The 13,333-nt window shown below is 38.3% G+C and overlaps 1 protein-coding gene across 4 annotated transcripts in view; it reads left to right on the top strand.

Annotated features, from left to right (window-relative positions):
• Window positions 1–13,333, top strand: part of LOC147836097 (uncharacterized) — a 158,513-nt gene that overhangs the window by 63,864 nt on the left and 81,316 nt on the right. For 2 of the 4 annotated variants that reach the window (XR_015496147.1, XM_087261737.1), the window contains exon 7: window positions 8,759–10,754. The exons of the other annotated variants lie outside the window; for them this stretch is intronic. The gene's annotated coding sequence lies outside the window, so the exon portion shown is untranslated. Of the gene's footprint in view, window positions 1–8,758; window positions 10,755–13,333 lie in introns of those variants that run through there. 4 annotated transcript variants of the gene reach the window in all.

The following is a 13,333-nucleotide window of genomic DNA, read 5'->3' as shown; positions in this document are numbered from 1 at the left end:
TATCATTTTAAGTGAAATTAAGAAAATATAATTAGGTTTTAGGCTAAATATATCATAGGCATTGCAAGATGACTTGGATGAGTTGGGACTTTAAGATACCAATGTGGACCTGTTCGGTACAAACATGTACATTTTGATAAAAGACTTACACAGCACCAGCTCTTGTGACTTTATTTTCAGTGGCGTAGCACAAAATGCGGAGGCCCCACTGCAGGGATCGCTGACGGGCCCCCTGATGAAGAGGGGGGGGGATACGTCATTCTTCATTTTGCATATCACTGACGTCATCACGTTTTACCGTTTCTGTTTGTTTAACAGCCTATGGTTAATAAAGGGGTATTTATAATTGCACTACACTTTATATAAGCATGTTTATTTAACTAAATTTATTGCTGTTTGAATACAGTATGTCATTATAGATGTGTAGTGAATGTGCAGTAATCTGTCACTAAAATATCTGTGATTGTGAACAAGAAAAGAATAAACGGTCCAATGAAATTGTTAAAATAAAGTAGAAGTAGATCGGTTAGACTGTACAAGAGAAATACCTTCACACTGCCTGTGCTAAATCATTTGTCGTCGGTACGCAGAGGGGTGATCTGCTCTCGGGCTGCAGGTGGGAGAGGCTGCTGTAGAGGACTGACTGGGCCGCCTGTCAGTGCTGTGAGGCGGGAGAGGAGCCGGCGGCATCACACGCAGCTCGTTGAGAAGAGTAGGGACGGTACAGTATGGACAAATGACAGTCTAAAAAAAATCTTCAATAACAGACAAAAAAGTCGCTAGATTTGTCGCTAGGGGGGTCTAAAAAGTCGCTAAATCTAGTGATAAAGTCGCTAAGTTGGCAACATTGGTGAACTTTGGTTCCGACCACAGTTGTTCCCAAGAGTTTGATTATCGCGGTTGCCGGTGGATTTTCAATTATTGAAAATCGCGATGACGCGGAGCCCCCTAATCACGCGGGGGCCCCCCGCGGTGCGTGCCCTGCGGGCCCGTCCGCTACGCCACTGTTTATTTTTGAGAGTGAACAGACAAATAATATTCTCCTATATACATTTCTATATACAACCAAAATGAACTTAGTATTTCTCTAGTTTCTAGTAGAGCTGCATAAAGTGCTCAAACTCCTAATTTTGTCTTTAACAATGAGTTGTTTGGGTCTGAACATTGTATGTATATCCTGTACATGAAGTTTAAATGTAGTCGTCACCACCTGCATTTGGTTTAGGAATGAGTTCACTTGTAGATATGGTTGTCTGTCCTGTAAACAAACTGTGTTCAGAACAGCATTAAGCCCTAAGAAGAGAAATGACAGCCATATTTAGCTGCAGTGTGTACGTGGCCTGTGTAATTTATTTGAAAAGGTGCATAAGCTGTATCAAGCACCCTTTCTTGTGCTTTTACCATGGTGAAAAAGACCTTGACAGTAGATGCTGCTTTCTCAGTCGGAGGCTCAAGGCATTGCTCTGTTTCTGAACACACGTGCAGTACATGACGTTAATCCTCTCATTTTGTCACAGCAAGTGGCAATTCCATCATCTCTATCAGAGACAGACACATCTCATCTCCTGTTGCTCCGTGTCCAAAACCCAACTCCCCAAAACGCTGCCTGTTTTGCCTCTGTTTGTCTGTCAGACTCCAGCTCCCAGTATGCTTTACCTGTCTGTCTGTCAGCTGCAGCAGCTAGAGGATGTTCGGCTCCAAACGTCAGTCTGCTCTGCTATTTCAGCTCACATCCCTCCCAGTTGCTCAGATGTCCCGACAGGGGGCAGGACATGATGCTATGTGTGTGTTTGAGAAGTAGGTTTTTTAGCCCTTGTGCGTTGTTCTTACCTTAAGGCTATTTTAATAGCTTCAAGACATGTATATAATGCCACTTTTCCACTGCATGGTACAGCTCTGTTTGGCTTGGTTTGTATTTTTTTTGTATCATTTCAGCTGAGGCCTCAAGTGAGCTCCATACCATTAGTAAAATCTGACAGGTAAACACTGTAGATTACTAATAACTCTTTTCCGTCAACATGAACTGGGTGTTAGTTCAGAGCCAGTGCTTTTGCCAGTTCAGAACTGGTTCTGCTGGCGAGCCTGTTCACATATTGCACTATAAAAAGTGATTAATTGACTACTTAAAAGAGAGAGTAATCATTTTATATTAGTATTATAATTATTACGAAAACAAACTAGGTGCGTAATAATAGAAGTTAAGTCAATGGTAGGGCTGCACAATTAATCAAAAAAAGATCATGATCTTGATTCGACCCTCCACACAGTCTTAGTCCAGCAGGTTTACGATTCAGCCAATTATATATTCAAGTTCGGGAGAAGCATAAAGGCAGTCGCACAAGTCTTCACATTGTTTTACATACATTGCTCAGCAACGTGGACATCTCCATATAGTGTTGAAAGAGTCACATACTGTATTTATAATTCCCCCCAAAAATGCAATGATGTATTCGCTGCCGCGAAACGACATGTGAGCTGACATACTGTTTGTTTAATACTGAGGAGACACGTGCTTGCCCACGAATTATGTATTAACAGTACCCGCACAGGTTGTAAATTACGTTCAGCTTATTGCACAAAGCGATTATTTGAGAGCTGCGCGGTAAGTATTATATGCATGTACAGTTGAACTCAAAATTATTAGCCTCCATTTGAATTTTTATTTTCTTTTTTAAATATTTCCAAAATGAGGTTTAACAGAGCAAGACATTTTTTACAGGATGTCTGATAATATTTTTTTCCTCTGGGGAAAGTTTTATTTGTTTTATTTTGGCTAGTAGAAAAGCAGTTTTTAATTTTTTTAAACACCATTTTGAGGTCAAAATTATTAGCCCCTTTAAGCTATTTTATTTGGATAGTCTACAGAACAAACCATCATTACACAATACCTAGCCTAATTACCCTAACCTGCCTAGTTAACCTAATTAACCTAGTTAAGCCTTTATTTGTCACTTAAAGCTGTATAGGAGTGCTTTGAAAAATATCTAGTCAAATATTATTTACTGTCATCATGGTAAAGATAAAATAAGTCAGTTATTAGAAATGAGTCATTAAAACTATTATGTTTAGAAATGTATTGGAAAATATTCTCTTCATTAAACAGAAAATGGGGGAAAAATGAAGGGGGGGGGGGGGGGGGATAATAATTCTGACTTCAACTGTAGGTTTTTTTCCATCAAAGTGACGGCAGCCATGACATGAGCGCAATTGGCTGTAAAAGTGAAATCATAAAGCATGTACATCCTTTAAATGGTCATATTGCATTTTAGAATTATGATTAAGACAAGCACTTCATTTGTTTTTTGAGAGTTGTGCGTGAGAATAAATGACAAGCATATGTCTCAAATGCAATAATTCAGCTTTAGAATTATGAAAACTTATATTCTGATGCCATCACTTTACTGTGAATAAACAACTACACTTAGGCCAGATTTTACAATTGTTGTTTTACCATATGTTTGATTAAAAAAACGATAATAATAACATTCTCATATTAACCTTTATTTTACATTTACAGAATTGTAAGAAGTCGTGATCTTGATTTTCATTCATTCATTTATTTTTTGTCGCTTTTCCGTGGCCGTGTTGCGGTGGCAGCAGTCTTAGGAGAAAACTGCTAACTCCCCTTTGCCCAGACACTTCCTTCAGCTCCTCCGGGGGATCCCGATGCGTTGCCAGGCCAGCCAAGAGACATAGTCCCTCCAGCGTGTCCTGGGTCTTTCCCGAGGCCTCCTCCCGGTGGCACATGCCTGGAACACCTCCGCACCCGAAAGAGATGCCGGAGCCACCTCAGCTGACTTCTCTTGATGTGGAGGAGCAGCGGCTCTACTCCAAGCTGCTCCTGGGTTTCAGAGCTTCTCACCCTATCCATGAGAGTGCGCCCTGCCACCCTTCAAAGGAAACTAATTTCTTCTGCTTGTATCTGAGGTCTTGTCCTTTCAGTCATGACCCAAAGCTCATGACCATTGGTAGAGAGTAGGAACGTAGATTGACAGGTAAATCGAAAGCTTTGCCTTTAGGCTCAGCTTCTTCTTTTCCACAACGGACTAGTACATCGACTGCTTTACTGCTGCCACTGCACCAATCCGCCTGAATCTGCTTGATTTTTCAAACTGAAAAAGATCTTGACTCTCAATTTAGGCAGAATCGTGCAGTCCTAGTCAATGGGTTTATTGACTTTTTTTTTTTTTTAAGTAAACTTATTTTGTTGTTTTTAAGGTAATGGATTTACTCATATACAATATTTCAGTAAAAACTATACTGTATGAGGACCAATGACCTCAGACAAATGCAAAGCACCCTCATACTGCAGTGTTTTTATTTTATTCATAAATAAAACTTGTGGCTGGGTTGCTGGTTCAAGCCTTGGCTGGGTCAGTTGGCATTTCTGTGTGGAGTTTGCATGTTCTCCCTGTGTTGGCGTGGGATTCCTCCGGTTGCTCCAGTTTCTCCCACAGTCCAAACATGTCTGTGAATGAGAGTGGATGGGTGTTTCCCAGTGATGGGTTGCAGCTGGAAGTGCAGCTGCTGTGTAAAACAAATGCTGGATAAGTTGGCGGGTCACTTTCCAGATTAAGAGACGAAGCCGAAAAGAAAATGAATGAATGAATGAATAAAATGTATCAGAGATTCAGCAAGGCTTTATCTGTGGTGGATTCACAGACTATGGTTGATGGTTGCTTAGCAAAAAAAGAAACAATGAGAGCCCAGATGTACCTCCCTTTTCCACACAGTTTGATATGAGATATGTGACCAGTCTCTAAGAACTATACTTGGCTCTTCCACTGAAGCAACCATTACATTTTCTCAAAGAAAAAAGAACATAAAGTAAAACAAACTCAAGTCTTCTCCGGATACACTACGATGCTGCATAATACAAGTTGAGCAAACAACACTCTAACATTGCACTTTAAATAAACAAACCATTATTCTGGCAAACAATTTAAACCCAAGCAATAATGAGGAGGCTATCATACATTCAGTCAGTGATGGTGAAATGCATTCACAATGAGAGATATTGTAGAGGCAGCTGTAATTTATACTGAATACATCTCATCTTTTCAAGCAATGCAAACACAGAAGCTGCCAACCACTGGGTGTACTATATCCTGCCTACAAGTAGACTAAGAAGGTTTTTATGTTCCATCCACATGGTTATTCAGCTATAGATCACATATGACTACGGCCGGAAGTTAGCAAGAATATTTATATTATTTATTAAATTTCCCATTTTTATTTAATATACATCTACCCCTATCCTAACCCTAAACCTAACCATCACAGAAATGTAAAAACATCTATTAGAATAGCTGATTAACCATGTGGATGGATGATAACAGCCTTCTGAGACTATTAGTAGGCACAGAAGGCGCCGACTGGCCCATATCAGATGATAACCCCTGATAATTCAATCAAGTGATAACATTTGAACCGGGTGCAGCATGAGGTTTCAGAAATCTTGGATACAAAACATGAATGTCAGCATTTCCATTCACTAATAAAATATTTCATTCATTTTAAAATGAAGCTTTAAATGATATTTAATTTATTAGCATTTATAAGGTAATGTGAACAAAAAAAAAGGAAAATTAAAATTAAACAGCACTTCATTTTTATGTGCATTCCAATATTTAGTAATACATTACTTAACTCTTTCAAAGTTTGTATTTTTGTACTACTATGAACATGAATATTTGTTTTTTCTAGCATTAACAAAGATTAATAAATGCTGTAAAACTGTGTTATGCTCATCATTAGCTCAGGTTAGTTAATGTACACTCTCAGGCCACTTTATTAGGTATTAGGTATTAATTATGTTCAACTGCTTGTTGAAGCAAACTTCTAATCAGCCAATCAAATGGCAGCAATTCAATGAATTTAGGCACGCAGATATGGTCAAGATGATCTGCTGCAGTTCAAACCGAGCATCAGAATGGGCAAAAAAAAGCTGATTTAAATGACTTTGAACGTGACATGGTTGTTGGTGCCAGATGCGCTGGTCTGAGTATTTCAGAAACTGCTGATCTATTGGGTTTTTCAAGCACAATCATCTCTAGAATTGACAGATAATGGTCTGACAAAGAGAAAATATCCAGTTAGCGGCAGTTATATGGGTGCAGATGCCTTGTTGATGTCAGAGGAGAATAACCAGACTGCTTACAGCTGATAGAAAGGCAACAGCAACTTAAATGACCACTTGTTACAACCGACGTATGCAGAAGAGTATCTCTGAATGCACAACACATCCAAACCTGAGGCGGATGCCCACACCGGGTGCCACTTCTGTAAGCTAAGAACAAGAAACTGAGGCTACAATTCTCATAGACTCACCAAAACTGGACAATAAAAGATTGGAAAAACATTGCCTGGTCTGATGAGTCTCGATTTCTGCATTCAGATGGTAGAGTCAGAATTTGGTGTCAACAGCATGAAAGCAAGGACTCATTCTGCCTTTTATCAACAGATCAGGCTTATGGTGGTGGTGTAATGGTGTGGGGGATATTTTTGGCCACTTTGGGCCCATTAGTGCCAATCGAGCATTGTGTCAACACCACAGCCTACCTGAGTATAGCTGCTAACCATGTCTATCCCTTTATGACCACAGTGTAACTTCTGATAGTAACTTCCAGCTGGATAACCCACCATGTCATAAAGCGCCAATCTTATCAGACTGGTTTCTTGAACATGACACTGAGTTCACTATACTCAAATGGCCTCCACAATCACCAGATCTCAATCCAATAGAGCACCTTTGGGATGTGGTGGAACGGGAGACTCACATCATGGATGTGCAGCCAACAAATCTGCAGCAAGTGCGTGATGCTATCATGTCAATATGGACCAAAATCTCTGAGAAATATTTCCAGTACCTTGTTGAATCTGTCACGAAGGATTAAGGCAGTTCTGAAGGCAAAAGGGGGTCCAACCCAGTACTAGTAAGGTGTACCTAATAAAGTGTTTATTTACTAATGTTTGCAACTAAGGCATTTATTTATTTATTTATTTATTTATTTGTTTGTTTGTTTGTAAATCAGAGAGTGTTTGCCATATTAACTGACTGATTGCATTACGTTTTTGTAGTATTTAATTTTCTAAAATGTATTTAATTAAATTTCATAGCAGTGTATGTGTGTGCACTTATGCGTATTGTATATGCATGTCTGTGTGAGCGTTTGTGTGTGTGTGTGTGTGTGTGTGTGTGTGTGTGTGTGTGTGTGTGTGTGTCTGTGTGTGTGTGTGTGTCTGTCTGTGTGTATGTGTCTGTCTGTGTGTGTGAGTGGTATTGTAAGTATCTGCATATATGTGTGTGTGTGTGTGTGTGTATATATGCACTCGGTGGGCTTCACCTGTCCAGTCTCCAGCGTGTCCAGTGGCTCATGTCTTCTGTCAGAAAGAGAGCAGCAGAGAGACAGTGATGACGTGAGCAGCGGGACCAGCTGAAAGGGTCAAGCCTTCAACCAGTCACAGATACAGGGAGAAAAAGACCAAGAGAGAGAAAGAGAGAGAGAGAGAGAAGAGAGCCATGTGGCAGTGATTTCCCTCTGACAGGCTGTCAAGGCCATCAAATGCTGCCATACTGCACTGTCATTCGCACCTGCATTCTGACGGCACTCGCAGCACACAGAGACGGAGGACGAGACAGAGAGAGAGAGAGTTAAAGAGCTGCTTTTGAATCAGATCTTAAAAGTTTGAATGTATTTTGTAAAAAACTTTTCTCAGAAATGATACACCTTTTGTCTCCTAAAGTGCAGTATACTTTATCCATGCCTAAAAAAGTTGCGTGGAGCCTAATCTACTTGTTCTGATAGTAATATTGTTGTAAAACATTTATTACTATTATTATAATATTTGTTATAACATTTTTATTATTTTTATTATCATTTGACTGAATCAGATGAGGCTTGATTTTTGCTGTGACATTTAGATGGGAGGGTCAGAACTTGGCATCAACAAGATGAAAATCCTGTCTTGTATCAACAATTCAGGCTAATGGTGTGGAGGATATTTTCTTGGCACACTTTGGGCTCATTAGTACCAATTGAGCATTGTTTCAACACCACTGCTTTCCTCAGTATTGTTGCTGACCATGTCCATCCCTTTATCACCACATATTTCTTGAACATGACAATGAGTTCACTGTACTCAAATGGCTTCCACAGTCGCCAAATCTCAATCCAATACAGCACGTTTGGTATGTGGTGGAACAGGAGAATCGCATCATGGATGAGCAGCCAAAAAATCTGCAGCAACTGCATGTTGCTGCCATGTCAATATGGACCAAAATCTCTAAGGAATCTTTCCAGTACCCAATCTATAAAGGACTAAGGCAGTTTTGAAGGCAAAGGGGGTACTAGAAAGGTGTATTTAATAAAATGGCAAGTGTGTGTATAACAAATATTTGAATTCTTATTCATTATCATCTTCTTATTTTTCTTCTTAGTGCATCATTTTTTATATCTATCATTATCATTGCTGTTTTTTTTTAAAAGTAATTTAATTACTATTAGTTTTTTTGTTTACATTTTACAACCTTTTTAACTGTCAGCAATAGTTTTAAGGGGATAAATAAATACATAAAGCAAGAAATACATAAATAAATAAGCGGTAACAACATACAGTGAAATAATTTCAATCCATTTGTATTGTTACATGTCATTCATAACGGACAAGTCTTATTGATTCATTATGTGAACAATAGTAGAACCCAAAGTTACGCAAGAGTAAATGTTTATATAACACAGGAATATTCGTATTCTAGGTGCAGGAATGGTGTGGATTTGCATTTTCCGAGTAGTTCTGTGACTGCGGCTGCCCTCAGGTGAACACAGTAGGAAGCGATTGAGGTGAGACCCCCTGCGGGCCCCCGCTGATCTGACGGCAGCTTTCGTTCAGCTCTTTACTCCCGGAGCGAGGGTCTCCCCTGCAGTCAGCTTCACCCAGAGGGAAACCAGCGCCTTCAGATCTCAAGCCATGTGGGTGGATGTCTTTGATCACTGCGCTGCCTTAATACAGAGGGCCGCTTACTCCACACAGCGCCAAAAAAATCTCTTACCTGAACCGCACACACACACAGATATGAGCTTCACACACATCGTATTTACATCCACTCCCTCAATCAGACCCTTAAATAGCTGTGCTCCAGGATGTGCTGCTTAAAAGAACAGAGAAAAAGAAAGTACAGGAAAGAAAAACAAAGAAAAAAGAATCACAAACGACCGCGGCTAACTGGACTAATCCTCCAACCTTTAATTAAAACCTTCTAATGATCTATGAGAGAGAAATAAGGAGGCTTGGGGAGAGAGAGGCAAAGCGAGAAAGGAGAAAAAGTCATTTTCCAGCGCTGCAGTCTATTTTCTACCTCCCTCCTCCCAGGCCTGCGTCTCGTCACCTCCAGACACACTTTTTCGAAGACATTTGTTGAAGGATTTACTGGACTCCGGAGGGGCCCTAAATTTGCAATGCAATAACCAGGAGCATATGAAAGAGTAGCCTATGCAGACACTTTTAAGATCGTTTTATTATCCTGATAAGAAGATGGAGAAAAAAGGAAGAAAAGGAGGAGAATTGGGGAAATGGAGAATAAGATGATGTACAGAGAGAAAGAAAGAAAGAGAGGGACCAACTTACAGTGGTAAATTAAGATCTCAGAGGAGAGAGTGAAAGAGGGGAAGTCGAGCAAAGTGATGGAAAATCCCTGAACATTTTGCTTTTCCGCAGATAGATTGAATCCACATTCGTTTTGATAAACAAGAACAAAACGTATGAGCCACTTATTGGGTACAACTGTGAAACTGCTTGACGCAAATATCCAATTACATTGCAGCAGCTCAGTATAGATGTGGTCAAGAGGATCAGCTGAAGTTTAAACTGAACACCAGAATGGGGAAGAAAGGTCATTTAAGTGACTATGAATGGGGTGATATTGTTGCTGCCAGATGGATTGATCTATTTTAGAAACTGCTGATTATCTGGGATTTTCATGCACAATCTACATTGTAAAAATATGCATAATTAGAAGTTTTCCATATTTTTTGATTCATGTTTTATTATTATTATTTTTTTGTTGTTTATGCTTTTGAATTGTATTATGGGATCTTAATCTTTCTTTCAACAACTTTTAGGGCCCTATCATACACTCGGCACAAGGTGCAAGACATGCATAGCATGATTTGTTGATATTTTCAGCAACCCCAATTGTCCTGTTTTGCGCCACGTTGTTCAAATAGCAAATCCATTTGCACCACTTTTTGGACTCATAGGTGTTCCAGTCTAAAAAGAAGGGGTGTTAAGGCGCAATGTTGACGTGTTGCTATTTTGAGGAACTGAAATAGACTGGGCCATTGAACAACTGAAAGCTGGTCAAAAGTCCAGTGCAGAGCGTGTTAGTTATGCGCCTATGTGGGATCAAAAGATGCAAACACATTGCTTAGTAACACATGATGTACAGCAATGCACGAATATTTTTACATCTGAAAGAAATATAAGAAATAAAATGTTACAAAAATTATTTTCTACATAAAAATACACTTTGTGCCTTTTTAAGTTTATTTATTACAGTTTGCATTTGTATAATGTTATTATTATTAGCAGTATTATTTACTATATGCATACTTATATTTTTTTGAATAAAAACAAGTTTAGATTTGTCCACTTGTCGGTTTTGGAGACTTATGCATCACCATATGGGGCATAAGAATGGGATGTCTGTTTTGGTGTAACTAAATCTTTTGACCACACTTCATTATTATTGTTCATTTATTAATTTGCTGGAAATTAGAACTGAATTTAGAAATATTTTTTTAACAAATCTTTGCACTTAACAAGCTAAATTAAATATGTAGGCCAATGGATGTCTTCAGTGGAGTGCATACAACACTTATCCATTAAAGTAAAGGAGTAAAGTAAAGAGAAAAAGAAAGCAAAGAGGTCAAATGGAGGAGGCTTGTTCTTTTTCCTTGGGCTGCAGATGGTTTGTTTTACTGTTTTCTCGCTAGTAAAGCATTCAGTTTTTTTCACTTACAAAGTCCACCATATATTGCAAATGTGCCATTTGCACGCCACAACTGACTTTTAAAGGGAATGGGAGATGACACTCTGTTTAGTTTAATTTAATTACGTTATGGTCAAAACACACCAATAACATAAGAGCACAACCCTGTTAGACCATGCGCCTAGCCGCAAACCATATATGTCTGTCCTTAAAATAGCAAAAGTGGACATGCACTTAATGCTTTTGTGAAATGCACTTTAGACTTTGTGCCTAGATCATTAAAATGGAGCCCTTAACCTTGAAAAGTTGCTGGCATTAACTTTTTTTTTAATAGTTTAAAGTGATATATTGTCTATGTTAATGTTGTAAATGATCATAAAAAACCTTGTAATAAACTGCCAGTACATTTTCTGTTATTTTATTACTCCTCTATATATTATGTCTTATACATTACATTATTTCAAACTACTAAAATGTCAATAAAAGTAATTTTGTTCAACTGTAGAGAGGAATTCTGACAATGAGAGTAGAAATCAAGGTCCCATAATGCAATTCACAACTGTAACTAAACGAAGAACACTTGTGAATCATAAAATACAGAAACTGTTCATTAACAGATATTTTTTTTAATGATTTTTTTTTTCATTATAGAATGATCAAATGTATTTGTTTTGATTCATTGGTAGTTGTATCTGATTTATTTATTGGACTGTATCTCACTCTTCTGAAAACTGTATAATTAGTTCACCTGCAATATACAGTGCCTATAGAAAAACAACATACCGCTTTGAAATACTGTAATTACTTTATTGGTCATACAGCTTGAAATCAAATGACTTTACAAATAACATTTCCAGCCTTTGAGCTGTTTTTGTAGCCTAGCATGTGCCATTCTACAACTTTATTTTAAAGGTCTTTTGAAATCAGGGTGTAATGCGTGTAAAGGATTTGCACGGGGAATGATGATTTTCTATAGGCACTGTGTTAATTGAACTCCAGTCGCACATAATGTAGCACATGGTATGTGTCATAAACACTATCGCTGCATAAAGTATCTCATGAGAGTATATCGGACTGTGACTAAGCACTAGATCTTGTATAACTAGTCTTAACCTCATGCTGTGGGAGACGGATGAGTTGGAACTGCGAGTCTCTTCACAGAGAGAGGAAAATGCACAATAGGCTGTCAGAGCACAAGGGTGATTGGCTCACAGATGAAGAGGATCTTGTCCTAGTAATATTAAGGATTACAAGTGCTCAGCCCCTTTTACTGAGTTACCGCTCCATGTCGTAGACCTTGCTGCTGCTCCACATGACTTTCAAGTATAGTGTTCATTTCAGAAAAGTAGATCTTCAGCTTATACGAACAATGGGTTTATGGGTTTATTCCGTCAACAACCTGATGAATGTATTTAATGCTGTGTAATTGATTTCTATAACTGTAATCTTTAATACTGCATGGGTTGTCCATCTAAACTCAAAGTTAAATATGTTTTATGTTTTTTTTTCTTTATTTTGACAGTTCATTTTAGAAATAGTTCTGATTATACAGTATGTAACTTGAGTATTTGTAAAGTATTAGGAGACTAATGACTGCTAGTTGACATGTCGTTGCAAAGTTACTTGCAGTTTGTAGAATGCTATTGGTGGACTGTATATAAAATGTTACCACGTTTTTATTTTTACATAATGTTGTTTTTATCATACTTCATTTTTTTTTAAATATCATTTACATATAGACAAAGCACAATCACAAAGCTTATATTTGATCAAGTGATGCTATATGAGTGATTATAAAGTTGTTGGGCACCTTTTGTTTTTCCACAAAAACAAAAGCAAAAGTTATAAAACATTTTGTAAAAGTAAACAAGTTTTATCCAGTTATCTCTAAAACTTAACCCAGGCTCATTCTGAAAACGTATCACCGCATACATTTCTAGTGAAGGCCAACAACATCCTAGAAGGTACGTTTCCGCAAATCCACCAGAGGTCGCTGTTTTAAGATTTTCAAATTTCTCTCGAGTGCAATTTGCACCTGCTTTTCTCATGTAAATCCACCAGAGGCCGCTATCGACTGACTGACTGACAGATTGACTGACTCACCCTCCTCCTTCCCTAAACTCAACCTGTAGAGTTTTAAAAAGCACAGATTTACCGTCCAACCACTTTCCAAACAACAACCGAGAGTTTTAAAAAGCAATCCAGAAAAAGAACAGCCCTCGCCTTATTTATATCATGTTTTCAGATTTGACCACATTTTCACCCTGTTATTTACTTGTTTATTTTACTTTTTGGCTTCTGTTTTTTTTTCTGTTGGCTTCTGTCTTACCAGCTTTCTTGAAC

This window comes from Danio rerio, chromosome 7 (genome assembly GCF_052040795.2).
Source record: "Danio rerio strain M-AB ecotype USA chromosome 7, GRCz13ab, whole genome shotgun sequence".
In the NCBI taxonomy this organism is placed as follows: domain Eukaryota; kingdom Metazoa; phylum Chordata; class Actinopteri; order Cypriniformes; family Danionidae; genus Danio; species Danio rerio.
Note: the sequence above shows the minus strand (reverse complement) of the source record. Positions and strands in the feature narration are given on the sequence as shown.